Consider the following 15,460-nt stretch of genomic DNA (forward strand, 5'->3'; position numbering starts at 1 on the left):
CTTAAGCTGATAAGAAACTTCAGCAAAGTCTCAGGATACAAAATTAATGTGCAAAAATCACAAGCATTCGTATACACCAGTAACAGACAAACAGAGAGCCAAATCAGGAATGAACTTCCATTCACAATGGCTTCAAAGAGAATAAAATACCTAGGAATCCAACTTACAAGGAATGTAAAGGACCTCTTCAAGGAGAACTACAAACCATTGCTCAGTGAAATCAAAGAGGACACAAACAAATGGAAGAACATACCATGCTCATGGATAGGAAGAATCAATATCGTAAAAATGGCCATACTGCCCAAGGTAATTTATAGATTCAATGCCATCCCCATCAAGCTACCAATGAGTTTCTTCACAGCATTGGAAAAAACTGCTTTAAAGTTCATATGGAACCAAAAAAGAGCCCGCATCTCCAAGACAATCCTAAGTCAAAAGAACAAAGCTGGAGGCATCACGCTACCTGACTTCAAACTATACTACAAGGCTACAGTAACCAAAACAGCATGGTACTGGTACCAAAACAGAGATATAGACCAATGGAACAGAACAGAGTCCTCAGAAATAATACCACACACCTACAGCCATCTGATCTTTGACAAACCTGAGAGAAACAAGAAATGGGGAAAGGATTCCCTATTTAATAAATGGTGCTGGGAAAATTGGCTAGCCATAAGTAGAAAGCTGAAACTGGATCCTTTCCTTACTCCTTATACGAAAATTAATTCAAGATGGATTAGAGACTTAAATGTTAGACCTAATACCATAAAAACCCTAGAAGAAAACCTAGGTAGTACCATTCAGGACATAGGCATGGGCAAAGACTTCATGTCTAAAACACCAAAAGCAACGGCAGCAAAAGCCAAAATTGACAAATGGGATCTAATTAAACTAAAGAGCTCCTGCACAGCAAAAGAAACTACCATCAGAGTGAACAGGCAACCTACAGAATGAGAGACAATTTTTGTAATCTACTCATCTGACAAAGGGCTAATATCCAGAACCTACAAAGAACTCAAACAAATTTACAAGAAAAAAACAAACAACCCCATCAAAAAGTGGGCAAAGGATATGAACAGACATTTCTCAAAAGAAGACATTCATACAGCCAACAGACACATGAGAAAATGCTCATCATCACTGGCCATCAGAGAAATGCAAATAAAAACCACAATAAGATACCATCTCACACCAGTTAGAATGGCAATCATTAAAAAGTCAGGAAACAACAGGTGCTGGAGAGGATGTGGAGAAATAGGAACACTTTTACACTGTTGGTGGGATTGTAAACTAGTTCAACCATTTTGGAAAACAGTATGGCGATTCCTCAAGGATCTAGAACTAGATGTACCATATGACCCAGCCATCCCATTACTGGGTATATACCCAGAGGATTATAAATCATGCTGCTATAAAGACACATGCACACGTATGTTTATTGCAGCACTATTCACAATAGCAAAGACTTGGAATCAACCCAAATGTCCATCAGTGACAGACTAGATTAAGAAAATGTGGCACATATACACCATGGAATACTATGCAGCCATAAAAAAGGATGAGTTTGTGTCCTTTGTAGGGACATGGATGCAGCTGGAAACCATCATTCTTAGCAAACTATCACAAGAACAGAAAACCAAACACCGCATGTTCTCACTCATAGGTGGGAACTGAAAAATGAGATCACTTGGACTCGGGAAGGGGAACATCACACAGTGGGGCCTATCATGGGGAGGGGGGAGGGGGGAAGGATTGCACTGAGAGTTATACCTGATATAAATGACGAGTTGATGGGTGCTGACGAGTTGATGGGTGCAGCACACCAACATGGCACAAGTATACATATGTAACAAACCTGCACATTATGCACTTGTACCCTAGAACTTAAAGTATAATAATTATAATAAATAAATAAAAGAAAGAAATTAAAATATGAAGAACAACTAAATCCAAAAGAAGAAATAGGAAAAAAATGACAAAGATTTGACAGAAATAAATAAAGAATTGCAAAACAACAGAAAATTAATGGAACCAAAAGTTGGTTCTTTGAAATTACTAACAGAACTGATTGAACTTTAGCTACAGTGATGAAGAAGAAAGAGAGAAAATTCTAATTATTAAAATCAAAAAGAGGTAATATTACTACCCACTTTACAGAAATAAAGAGAAGTATAAGGGAATAAAATGAATAACTATATGTTTACAAATTAGATAGCATTGATTAAATGGATAAATTTCTAGAAATAAATATATTGCTGAAGCTGACTGAAAAAGAAATAGAAAATCTGATAACATATAACAGGCTAATAGATTCAATTAGTAGTAATAACTCTTTCCAAAAAGAAAATAACTCCATTGGTGAATTCTACCATTTAACAAAAAATTAACATCAACTTTTCACAAACTGTTCCAAAAAACAGAAGAGGAGGGAACACATTTCAAGACATTATCTGAGACCAGTATTATCCTAAAACCAGAACAAGATAAAGACATCACAAGAAATAAAAGGTGGGATTTGGGGAAGAACAACCAAAAGACCAATATTTCTTATGAAAATAAGACATAAAAATCTTCAACTTAGTACTAGCAAGTTAAATCCAAAAACATATGAGAAAGATTATACAACTATAACCAGGTGGAATTTATCTCAGGAAGGTAAGGTTTGCTTAAAATTTGAAAACCAAAATATACTACACCATATTAATAGAATAAAATGCCAAACCACGTGGTCATCTTAGTAGTTGCAGAAAGTGCATTTTTAAATTCCAACGCCATTTCAAGACAAACACTTTCAACAAACTAGGACAAGAAAAGAACTTCCTCATCTTGATAAAGGGCTTCTATGAAGAAATAATATTAATATCACACTTCATGATAAAAGATGAAAAGCTATTTCTCTAAGATCAGAAATAAGACTAGTATGTCCACTTTTGCCTCTTCCATTCAATATTATACTGGAGATTTCAGCCAGGGAAATTCAGAAAGAAAAAGAAAAGGCATCAAGATTGAAAAGAGATCATGATGGTGGATGGAAGGCAGGACTAAATGGCAGCTTTTACTCAGATGGACAGAGCAGCATGTGGAGGCTTGCATTGTGAATTTTAGCTTCAGATTGACTGCAAGAACAAACCAGCAATCTTGAGAGGATTCACAGACCCTGTGAAGGAAGTAGACTGCTCCTCAGGACCTGGGAGACACCCCAAATACTGTGAGAGCCCCAATTGCAGAAGTGGGAAAGGGAGAGCCTCTTTACCCAAGCACACATCCCCAATGGAGAAACTGAAGGTCTGCTGGCAGGAAAAGTTTCCTACCTTACCTGGAGCTGAGTCAATTTAGAGAGCCGAGTAAAATACAGGTGTAGAGGAAGCAGCAGAAAGGCCCCGGGATCTTGCTGGGTCCCCAAGCAGGCCATTCCTGCCTGGCACCACAGGGATCCATCTGGAGGGTGGCTAGAGGAGCTTGAGGGGGAAAACCAAAGGGAGAAGGTAATCTCCAGCTGAACTTTATAGCAATTTGAATGGGAGGAGAAGCTTCCTTGCCAGAACTCAGGGGAGGACGTGAATCCAGTATGCAGTCTCCACAGGTAGGGGAAGAACTGAGCCTTTTCCTTTTGCAGCTGGGAGGTGGGTAACCCGGGGCAAGTTCTCAAGCCTGGCTTGCCCACCACCTGGAAACAGACTTGGGGCTGTTGTGGGGACACGATGAGACCTTCAGTTTGTGTGGCAGCTGGGTGAGGCCTGTGACTGTCAGCTTTCCCTCACTTCCCTGACAACCGGCATGACTCAGCAGAGACAGCCATAATCCTCCTAGGTACACAACTCCATTGACCTGGGAACCTCACCCTCATCCCCCACAGCATCCACAGCAAGACCCACTCAAGTAGAGTCTAAGCTCAGACACACCTAGCCCTGCCCCCACCTGATGGTCCTTCCCTATTCACCCTGTTAGTGAAAGAAAGACAGAGGGCATATAATGTTGGGAGTTCCAGGGCCCTGCCCACTGCCAGTTTCTCTCCATACTACCCACAGCTGATCCTCTCTGGAAAGTGCCACCTCCTGGCAGGAGGCCAACCAGCACAAAAATAGAACATTAAACCACCAAAGCTAAAAACTCTTATGGAGTCCATTGTACCCCCCTGCCACCTCCACCAGAACAGGCACTGGTATCCACAGCTGACAGACCCATAGAAAGTTCACAGGACTTTGTGCAGAGAACCCCCAGTACTAGGCTGGGGCTGGGTAGACTTGCTGGAAGAGAGACAATAATCACTGCAGTTTGGCTCACATGAAGCCACATCCATAGGAAAAGGGGGAGAGAACTACTTGGAGGGAACATCTTGTGGGATAAAAGAATATGAACAACAGCCTTCAGCCCTAGACCCCCCTCTGACAGACCCTACCTAAATGAGAAGAAACCAGAAAACCAACTCTGGTAATATGACAAAACAAGGCTCTTTAACACTCCCCAAAATCACACTATTTCACCAGCAATGTATCCAAACCAAGAAGAAATCCCTGATTTACCTGAAAAAGAATTGAGGAGGTTAGTTATTAAGTGAATCAGGGAGGCACCAGAGAAAGGCAAAGTCCAATGCAAGGAAATCCAAAAAATGATACAAGAAGTGAAGGGAGAAATATTCAAGGAAATAGCTTAAAGAAAAAAAACAATAAGAAATTCAGGAAACATTGGCCACACTTATAGAAATGCAAAATATTTTGGAAAGTCTCAGCAACAGAATTAAACAAGTAGAAGAAAGAAATTCAGAACTCAAAGACAAGGTCTTTGAATTAACCCAATCCAACAAAGATGAAGAAAAAAGAATAGGAAAATATGAACAAAATCTCCAAGAAGTCTGGGATTATGTTAAATGACCAAATTTAAGAATAATCAGTGTGTTCCTGAGGAAGAAGAAAATTCTAAAGCTTGGAAAACATACTGGGGGGAATAATCAAGGAAAGCTTCCCTGGCCTTGCTAGAGACCTAGACATCCAAATACAGAAGCACAAAGAACACCTAGGAAATTCATCACGAAAAGTTAATCACCTAGGCACACTGTCGTCAGGTTATCCAAAGTTAAGATGAAGGAAAGAATCTTAAGAACTGTGAGACAGAAACACCAGGTAACCTATAAAGGAAAATCTATCAGATTAACAGCAGATTTCTCAGCAGAAACCCTAAAAGCTAGAAGGGCAAAATTTGGGCCCTATCTTCAGCCTCCTCAAACAAACCAATTATCAACCAAGAATTTTGTATCCAGAAAAACTAAGCATCATGTATGAAGGAAAGATACAGTCTTTTTCAGATAAACAAAAGCTGAGAGAATTCACCACTACCAAGCCACCACTATAAGAACTGTTAAAAGGAGCTCTAAATATTGAAATAAATCCTAGAAACACATCAAAACAGAACCTCTTTAAAGCATAAATCACACAGGATCTACACAACAAAAATACATGTTAAAAAGGAGAAACAAACAAAGGCAGCAAATAGCATGATGAATGCAATGGTACGTCACATCTCAATACTAACCTGAATGTAAATGGCCTAACTGCTCCACTTAAAAGATACAGAACTACAGAATGTGTAAGAACTCACCAACCATCCATCTGCTGCCTTCAGGAGACTCATCTAACACACAAGGACTCACTTAAACTTAAAATAAAGGGCTGGAAAAAGTCATTTCATGCAAATGGATACCAAAAGCAAGCAGGGGTAGCTCTTCTTATATCATACAAAACAAACTTCAAAGCAACAGCAGTTGAAAGAGACAAAGAAGGATATTATATAATGGCAAAATGCTTTGTCCAACAGGAAAATATCACAATCTTAGATATATATGCAGCTAACACTGGAGCTCCCAAATGTGTAAAATGATTACTAATAGAACTAATAAATGAGATAGACAGCAACACAGTAATAGTGGGGACTTCCATCCTCCACTGAGAGCATTAGACAGGGCATCAAGACAGAAAGTCAACAAACAAACAATGGATTTAAACAATGGAAGTAAACAAATAGACTTAACAGATATATACAGAACATTTCATCCAACAACCTCAGAATACACGTTCTATTCAACAGTGTGTGGAACTCTCTCCAAGATAGACCACATGATAGGTCATAAAATGAGCCTCAATAAATTTAAGAAAATTGAAATCATATCAAGCAATTTCTCAGACCACAGTGGAATAAAACTGGAAATTAACTCCAAAAGGAACCTTTGACATTATGCAACTACATGGAAATTAAATAACCTGTTCCTGAATAAGCATTGGGTAAAAAATGAAATTAAAACGGAAATTTAAAAATTCTTCAAAATGAAGGGCAATGATAACATAACCTATCAAAACCTCTGGAATACAGCAAAGGTGGTGCTAAGAGGAAAGTTCATAGCCCTAAACGCCTGCATCAAAAAGACCGAAAGCGCACAAACTGACATTCTAAGGTTACACCTCAAGGAACTAGAGAAACAAGAACAAACCAAATACAAACTCAGCAGAAGAAAGGAAATAACCAAGATCAGAACGGAACTAAATGAAGTTGCAACAACAACAAAAAAGATACAAAAGATAAATGAAATAGAAAGCTGGTTCTTTGAAAAGAAAAATACAATTGATAGACCATTAGCAAGATTAACCAAGAAAGGAAGAGAGAAAATTCAAACAATCTCATTAGCGAATGAAACAGGAGATATTACTACTGACACCACTGAGATACAAAGATCATTCAAGGCTACTATAAACACCTTTATGCACATAAACTAGAAAACCTAGAAGACATGGATAAATTAATGGAAAAATACAACCCTTCTAGCTTAAATCAGGAATAGTTAGATACCATGAGCAGGCCAAAAATGAGCAGCAAGATTGAAATGGTAATTTAAAAATTACCAACAAAAAAAGTCCAGGACCAGACGGATCCACAGCAGAATTCTACCAGACATTTGAAGAATTAGTACCAATCCTTTTGACACTATTCTACAAGATAGACAGAGAAGGAACCCTCCATAATTCATTCTATGAAGCCAGCATCACCCTAATACCAAAACCAGGAGAGGACACAACCAAAAAAGAAAACTACAGATCGATATCCTTGATGAACATAGATGCTAAAATTCTTAATAAACTACTAGCTAACCAAATCCAACAACATATCAAAAAGACAATCCACCATGATCAAGTGGGTTTCATACTAGGGACGCAAGAATAGTTTAACATATGCAAGTCAATAAATGTGACACACCACACAAACAGAATTAAAAAGAAAAATCACATGATCATCTCAATAGATGCAGAAAAAGCATTTAGCAAAATCCAGCTTCCTTTTATGATTACAACTCTCAGCAAAATTGGCATGCAAGGGACATACCTCAGTGTAATAAAAGCCATCTATGGCAAACCCACAGTCAAAATAATACTGAATGAGGAAAAGTTGAAAGCATTCCCTCTGATGCTGAACTGGGACAAGACAAGGATGCCCACTGTCACCACTCCTTTTCAACATAGTACTGGAAGTCCTAGCCAGAGCAATTAGACAAGAGAAAGAAATCAAGGGCATCCAAATCAGTAAAGAGGAAGTCACACTGTCACTGTTTGCTGACGATATAATCGTGCACCTTGAAAACCCTAAAGACTCCTCCAGAAAGCTCCTAGAACTGATAAAAGAATTCAGCAAAGTTTTCAGATACAAGATTAATGTACACAAATGAGTGGCTCCTCTGTACACCAACAGCGACCAAGTGGACAATCAATTCAATAACTCAACCCCTTTTACAACAGCTGTGAAAAAAAAAAATACTCAGGATATACCTAACCAAGGAGTTGAAAGATGTCTACAAGGAAAACTCCAAAACACTGTCGAAGGAAATCATAGATGACACAAACAAATGAAAACACATCCTATGCTCATGGTTGGGTAGAATCAATATTGTGAAAATGACCATACTGCCAAAAGCAATCTACAAATTCAATACAATCCCCATCAAAATACCACCATCATTCTTCACAGAATTAGAAAAGACAGTTCTAAAATTCATAGGGAACCAAAAAGGAGCCCGCATAGCCAAATCAAGACTAAGCAAAAAGAACAAACCTGGAGGCATCACACTACTTGATTTCAAACTATAGTATAAGACCACAGTCACCAAAAGAGTGTGGTACTGGTATAAAAATAGGCACATAGACCAATGGAACAGCATAGAGAACCCAGAAATAAACCCAAATACTTATAGCCAACTGATCTTTGACAAAGCAGACAAAAACATAAAGTGGGGAAAGGACATCCTTTTCAACAAATGGTGTTGGCATAATCCTAGCCACATGTAGGAGAATGAAACTAGATCCTCATCTGTTACCTTATACAAAAATCAACTCAAGATGCATTAAGGACTTAAATTGAAGACGTGAAACTGTAAAAATTCTAGAAGATAATATTGAAAAAACCCTTTTAGACATTGGCTTTGGCAAGAACTCAAAAGCAAATGCAATAAAAACAAAGGTAAATAGTTGGGACCTAATTAAACTAAAGACCTTTTGCACAGCAAAAGGAACAATCAGCAGAGTAAATAGACAACTCATAGAGCGGGAGGTAATCTTCACAATCTATACATCTGACAAAGGACTAATATCCAGAATCTACAATGAACGCAAACAAATCCGTAAGAAAAAAATGAACAATGCCATCAAAAAGTGGGCTAAGGATGTAAATAGACAATTCTCAAAAGGAGATGTACAAATAGCCAACAAACATGTGAAAAAACAACATCACTAATGATCAGGAAAATGCAAATCAAAACTGCAATGTGATACTTGTGCAAGAATGACCATAATCAAAAAAATCAAAGAACAGTAGATGTTGGTGTGGATGCGATGATCAGCGAACACTTCTACACTATGGGTGGCAATGTAAACTAGTGCAGCCACTACAGAAAACAATGTGGAGATTCCTTAAAGAACTAAAATGTCTTTGATCCAGCAATCCCACTACTGGGAATCTACCCAGAGGAAAAGAAGTCATTATACGAAAAAGATACTTGCACACGCATGTTTATAGCGGCACAATTCACAATTGCAAAATCGTGGAACCAACCCAAATGCTCATCAATCAATGAGTAGATGAAGAAACTGTGGTATATATATGATGGACCACTACTCAGCCATAAAAATGAATGAATTTACAGCATTTGCAGTGACTTGGATGAGATTGGAGGCTATTATTCTAAGTAAAGTAACTCAGGAATGGAAAACCAAATGTCGTATGTTCTCACCGATATGTGGGAGCTAAGCTATGAGGACACAAATGCATTAGAATGATACAATGGACTTTGGAGACTTCGGAGGAAGAGTGGGGGAGCAAGGGATAAAATACTACAAATAGGGTGCAGTGTATACTGCTCGGGTGATGGGTGCACCAAAATCTCACAGATCACCACTAAATAACTTATTCATGTAACCAACTACTACCTGTATCCCAGTAACTTATGGAAAAATTTTAAAAAAGAAAGAGAAAAAAGATTGAAAAGGAAGAAATATAACTACTTTATATTCACAGATGATATGACCTTGTATATGGAAAATTCTAAGGACTCATTATAATAACCTATTAATAAATGAGATCACTACGCTTTCAGGATACAAGATTAATACACAAAAAGTTATTGTATTTCAATATACTAGGAATGAACAAGCTGAAAATGAAACTAAGAAAATAACCCAATTTACAACAGCACCACAAAGAAAAAATACTTAGGAATAAGTTTGATAAAAGTAACGTAAGACTTTATACTAAAAGGGGTAAAAGATTGTTGAAATTAAAGATGACCTAAACAAATGGAAAGACATTCCATGTTCATGACTCAGAAAACTCAATATTGTTAAGATCATGACATTCACCAAGTTGATCTATAGATTCAACTCAGTTCCTATCAAAATCTCAGCTGACTTTATGTAGAAACTGACAAGATGATCCTAAAATTCAGATGGAAATGCAAGAGACCCAGGATAGTCAAAACAATCTTTAAAAAAAAGAACAAAGTTGGAAGAAATACACTTACAGAAATTAAAAAAAAAAAAATGAAACAAAAAACTGTGATACTGGAATGAGGATAAACATATAGATCAATACAGCAGAACTTAATATCCAGAATTAAACACTGACATTTATGATCAATTGATTTTCAAAAAGGGTGGCAAGATAATTCAATGGAATTCTCTCAATGAGGATAATTCCAAGATTAGTCTTTTAAACAAATGTCACTGAAACAGCTAAATATTCACATGTAAAAGAAAGAATTTGGACAACTACCTCAAACCATACAAAAGTTAATCTAAAATAAACCTATTTTAATCTAAAATAGATCTAATAATAAGGTCTATTAAAATAAGACTATGAGACATAAAACTATAAAACTCAAAAGAATATACAAAAGTAAATCTTTCTAATACTGGGTTATGCAATGGTTTCTTAGACATTACACCAAAAGCACAAGCAATACAGGAAAAAAAATAATAGTTTATCAAAATTCAAAACTTTTGTGCTGCTGATTATACCATCAGGATAGAGAAGTAACAATCAGTGGAAGAAGAGAAAATATTTTCAAATTATATATTTGATAAATAATTTGTATTCAAAATACATCAGAATTCTTACAACTCAACAGAAATTACCCAATTAAAATAAAAGCAAATAACTAGAACTGACATTTCTCCAAAAAAATAAAAATACACATTAGTGGGGAGGGATAGCAATAGGAGATATACCTAATGTAAATGACAAGTTAATGGGTGCAGCACACCAACATGGCACATGTATACATATGTAACAAACCTGCACGTTGTGCACATGTACCCTAGAACTTAAAGTATAATAATAAAAAACACGTTAATGGATAATAAGCACATGAAAATCTACTCCACATCTTCAATCATTAGGGAAATGAAAATCAAACTTACAATGTGATATCACTTCACAGAAATTAGTATTACTATAATTAAATAGACCATAACTTGCATTGGAGAGGGAACAGAAAAATTGGAACCCTTACATATTACTGGTGGATTGTAAAATGGTGAAGCATCTTTGGAAAAAACACTGGCAATGTTTTAAAAAGTTAAATAGTAGCCTAAAAATAGTCCCACATAAATATAGTTAACTGATCTTTGGCCACAAACCAAAGACAATATAGTGGAGAAAAGATAATTTTTTCATCAAATAGTGCTGAAACAACTGGACATCCACAGGTAAAATAATGACTCTACACACAGACGTTACACCATTCACAAAAGGTAACTAAAAATGGATTACAGATCTAAATGTAAGACTCAAAAGTATAAAACTCCCAGAAGATAACAAAAGAGAACGTCTAGATGACCTTGGGTTTCATGATGACTTTTTAGATATAACACTAAACATCCATGACAAAAAGAATTGATATCTTGCACTTGATTAAAATTAAAAATTTACGCCCTGGGAAGCATACTGTGAAGTATGAAGAGATTAAAAAGACAAATCACAGATTGGGAGAAAATGTCTGACAAATGACTGTTATCCAAAATATATGAATAATTCTTAAAAGTCAACAATAAGAAAGCAAATAACTAATTTAAAATGGGCCAAAGACCTTAACAGACATCTCATCAAAGAAGACACACAATGACAAGTAAGTATATAAAAAGATGCTCCACATCATAAGTCATCAGAAAACTGCAACTTAAAACAACAATGAGATACTACTACACACCTATTAGAATGGTCAAAATCTATAACACTGACACCACCTAATGCTGACAAGGAACAGGAATTATCTTGTTAATTGTTTGTAAGGCAAAATGGTACAGCCACTGTGAAGGACAGTCTGGTACTTTCTTACAAAATTAAACATGCTGTTAACAAACAATCTAGCAATTGTGCTTCTTAGAATTTATGTAAAGAACTTGAAAACTTATGTCCACACAAAAACCTGCACAAGGACGTTTATAGTAGCATCATTCTGAATTGCCAAAACTTGAAAGCAATCAAAATGTACTTCAACAGGTAAATGGATAAACTGTAGTGCATCCAGACAATAGAATATTGTTTAGTGGTGAAAAGAAATGAGCTATCAAGCCATGAAAAACACATGGAAAAAGCGTAAATACATATTCCTAAGTGATAGAAACCACTTCTGAAAAGGTTACATACTTTATGATTCCAGGTATATAATCTGGAAAATATTTAGAGACAGTAAAAATATCAATGATTGCCAGGGATTAAGAGGGAGGAATGGGTGAATAGGGAGAGTATAGATGATTCTTAGGTCAGTGAAATTACTCTGTGTGATGTTATAACGGTAAATACATTTCATTATACATTTATCTAAACCCATAGAATGTACAACACCAAGAGTTAACCCTAATGTAAACTATGAGTTCTGAATGATAATGATGTGTCAATGTAGGTTTACCAATTGTATAATAACAAATGTACCACCACTCTGATGGGGGATATCAATAATGAGTGAGGCTGTGCATACGTGGGTCCAGAGGGTATGTGGGAAATCTCTGTATCTTCAGCTCAATTTTTCTTTGAACCAAAAGTTACTCTAAAAAATAAAGTCCATTTTTTTTAAAAAAAGTTAAACAGCATTATTATATAACTCAACAATTTAATTCCTAGGTATATACTCAAGAGAAAAAGAAAACACATGTCCACACAAAAAGCTTGTACATGAGTGTTCATAACAGTAGTATTCCAGACAGTGAAGATGTGGAAATAAATGAAATATCACTCAATTAATGGATAAATGAGGTTTGGTAAATTCATACATTAGAATATTATTCAGCCATAAAAAAGCGCTGATACATGCTACAAAAGGGATGTACCTTAGAAACATTAAGTGAAAGAAGCCAGACACAAAAGGCCACATGTTGATTCCATTTGTGTGATGCATCCAGAATAGCCATGTCCAGAAAGATGTTTAGTACTTGCCAAACACTGAGTTATGGGAGTAGGAGCATGATAACTGCTAATAGGTACAGGGCTTTTGTATTAGTCTGTTCTCACACTGCTATAAAGAAATATCTAAGACCGGACAATTTATAAAGGAAAGAGGCTTAATTGACTCACAGTTCTGCATGCCTGAGGAGGCCTCAGTAAACTTACAATCATGGCAGAAGGGGAAGCAGACATGTCCTTCTTCACATGGCAGTGGCAAGGAGAATAATTGAGAACAGAGCGAAGGGGGAAGAGCCTCTTATAAAATCATCAGATCTCATGAGAACTCACTCACTATCATGACAAGAGCAAGGGCAACTGCACCCATCATCCAGTCACTTCCCACAATGTCCCTCTCCCAGCACATGGGAATTACAATTCAGATTACTATTCAAGATGAGATGTGGGTGGGGACAGAGAGCCAGACCATAGCATCCCACCCCTGGCCCCTTGGAAATCTCATCTTTCTCACATTTTAAGACACAATTATGCCTTCCCAACAGTTCCCCAAAGTCTTAACTCATTTCAGCATTAACCCAAAAGTGCAAGTTCAAAGTATCATCTGAGACAAGAAAAGTTCCTTCCTCCTATGAACCTGTAAAATCAAAAGTAAGTTATTTACTTCCTAGATAAAATAGGGGTACAGATATTGGATAAATGCACCCATTCCTAATGGGAGAAATTGGCCAAAACAAATGGCCTACAGGTCCCATGCAAGTCTGATATTTAATGAAGCAGTAATTAAACCTTAAAGCTCTGAAATAATCTCACTTGATTCCATGTCTCACATCCAGGGCATGCTGATGCAAGAGGTGGGCTCCCACAGCCTTGGGCAACTCCACTCCACTCCTGTGGCTTTGCAGGGTACAGCCCCCTTGCAGCTGCTTTCACAGGCTGGTGTTGAGTGTCTGCAGCTTTTCCAGGCAAATGGTGCAAGCTGTAGGTGGATCTACCATTCTGGGGTATGGAAGATAGTGGCCCTCTTCTCACAGTTCCACTAGGTAGTGCCCAGTAGGGATTCTGTGTGGAGGCTACAGCCCCACATTTTCCTTCTGCACTGCCCTAGCAGAGGTTCTCCATAAGGGTTCCACCCTTGCAGTAAAGTTATGCCTGGACTACCAGGCATTTCCATACATCCTCTGAAATCTAGGCAGAGATTCCCAAACCTTAGTTTTTGACTTTTGTGCACCCACAGGCCCAACACCATGTGTAAGCCACCAAGGCTTGTAGCTTACACCCTCTGCAGCAACAGCTGCGCTGTACATTGGCCCCTTTTAGCCATGGCTAGGACACCGGGTACCAAGTCCTGAGCTTGAACAAAGCAGCAAGGCCCAGGGTCAGGCCCACAAAGCTATTTTTTCCTCCTATGCCTCTGGGTCTGTTATGGGAGGGCCTGCCATGATGACCTCTGACATGCACTGAAGAGATTTTCCTCATTGTGTTGGCAACTAACATTTGGTTCCTTGTTATTTATGCACATTTCTGCAGCCAGCATGAATTTCTCCTCAGAAAATGGGTTTTTCTTTTCTATTGCATTGTCAGCCTGCAAGTTTTCCAAACTTTTATCCTCTGATTCCTCTTGAATGCTTTGCCACTTAGAAATTTCTTCCACTACATACTCAAAATCATCTCTTTCAAGTTCAAAGTTCCATAGGTCTCTAGGGCAGGGGAAAAATGCTGCCAGTCTCTTTGCTAAACCATAGCAAGAGTCACCTTTGCTCCAGTTCCCAAGAAGCTCCTCATCTCCATCTGAGACCACCTCAGACTGAACTTCATTGTCCATATCACTATCAGCATTTTCGTCAAAATCATTCAACAAGTCTCTAGGAAGTTCCAAACTTTGCCACAACTTCTGGTCTTCTTCTGAGCCTCCAAACTGTTCCAACCTCTGCTGTTACCCAGTTTCAAAGTTGTTCCCACATTTTTGGGTATCTTTATAGCTGTATCCCACTACCTCCTAGTACCAATTATGGTATTAGTCTGTTCTCACACTGATATGACTACATACCCAAGATTGGGTAATTTATAAAGAAAAGATGTTTAATTGACTCACAGTTCCACATGACTAAGGATGCCTCCTGAAACTTACAATCGTGGCAGAAGGGGAAGCCAACATGTCCTTCTTCACATGGTGGCAGGGGAGAGAAGTACAGAGCAAATGGGGAAGAGCCCCTTATAAAACCATCAGATCTCATGAGAACTCACTCACTATCATGAGAACAGCAAGAGGGACCCCCTCCATGGTCTAATCACCTCCCATGGGTTCCCTGCCCCATCACGTGGAGATTATAATTTGGATTACAATTCAAGATGAGATTTTGGTGAGGACACAGAGCCAGACCATATTAGTTTCTTTTTAGGGTGATGGAACGTTCTTAAATGAGATAGTAATGATGGTGACATGACTCTGTAAACATGCTAACAAGCACTGAATTGTATACTTTAAAAGGGACAAATGAGAATTAAGAAAGTGTTTGGCACTGCTTGACAT

At 37.6% G+C, this 15,460-nt stretch overlaps 1 protein-coding gene across 2 annotated transcripts in view; it reads right to left on the reverse strand.

Annotated features, from left to right (window-relative positions):
• The window catches only part of CEP162 (centrosomal protein 162), a 457,088-nt gene that overhangs the window by 358,331 nt on the left and 83,297 nt on the right, over nt 1–15,460 (reverse strand). Inside the window, exon 1 of one of the 2 annotated variants that reach the window (XM_050788106.1) lies at nt 464–543. The exons of the other annotated variant lie outside the window; for it this stretch is intronic. The gene's annotated coding sequence lies outside the window, so the exon portion shown is untranslated. Of the gene's footprint in view, nt 1–463; nt 544–15,460 lie in introns of those variants that run through there. 2 annotated transcript variants of the gene reach the window in all.

The sequence above is a fragment of the Macaca thibetana genome, chromosome 4 (genome assembly GCF_024542745.1).
Source record: "Macaca thibetana thibetana isolate TM-01 chromosome 4, ASM2454274v1, whole genome shotgun sequence".
Taxonomy (NCBI): Eukaryota; Metazoa; Chordata; class Mammalia; order Primates; family Cercopithecidae; genus Macaca; species Macaca thibetana.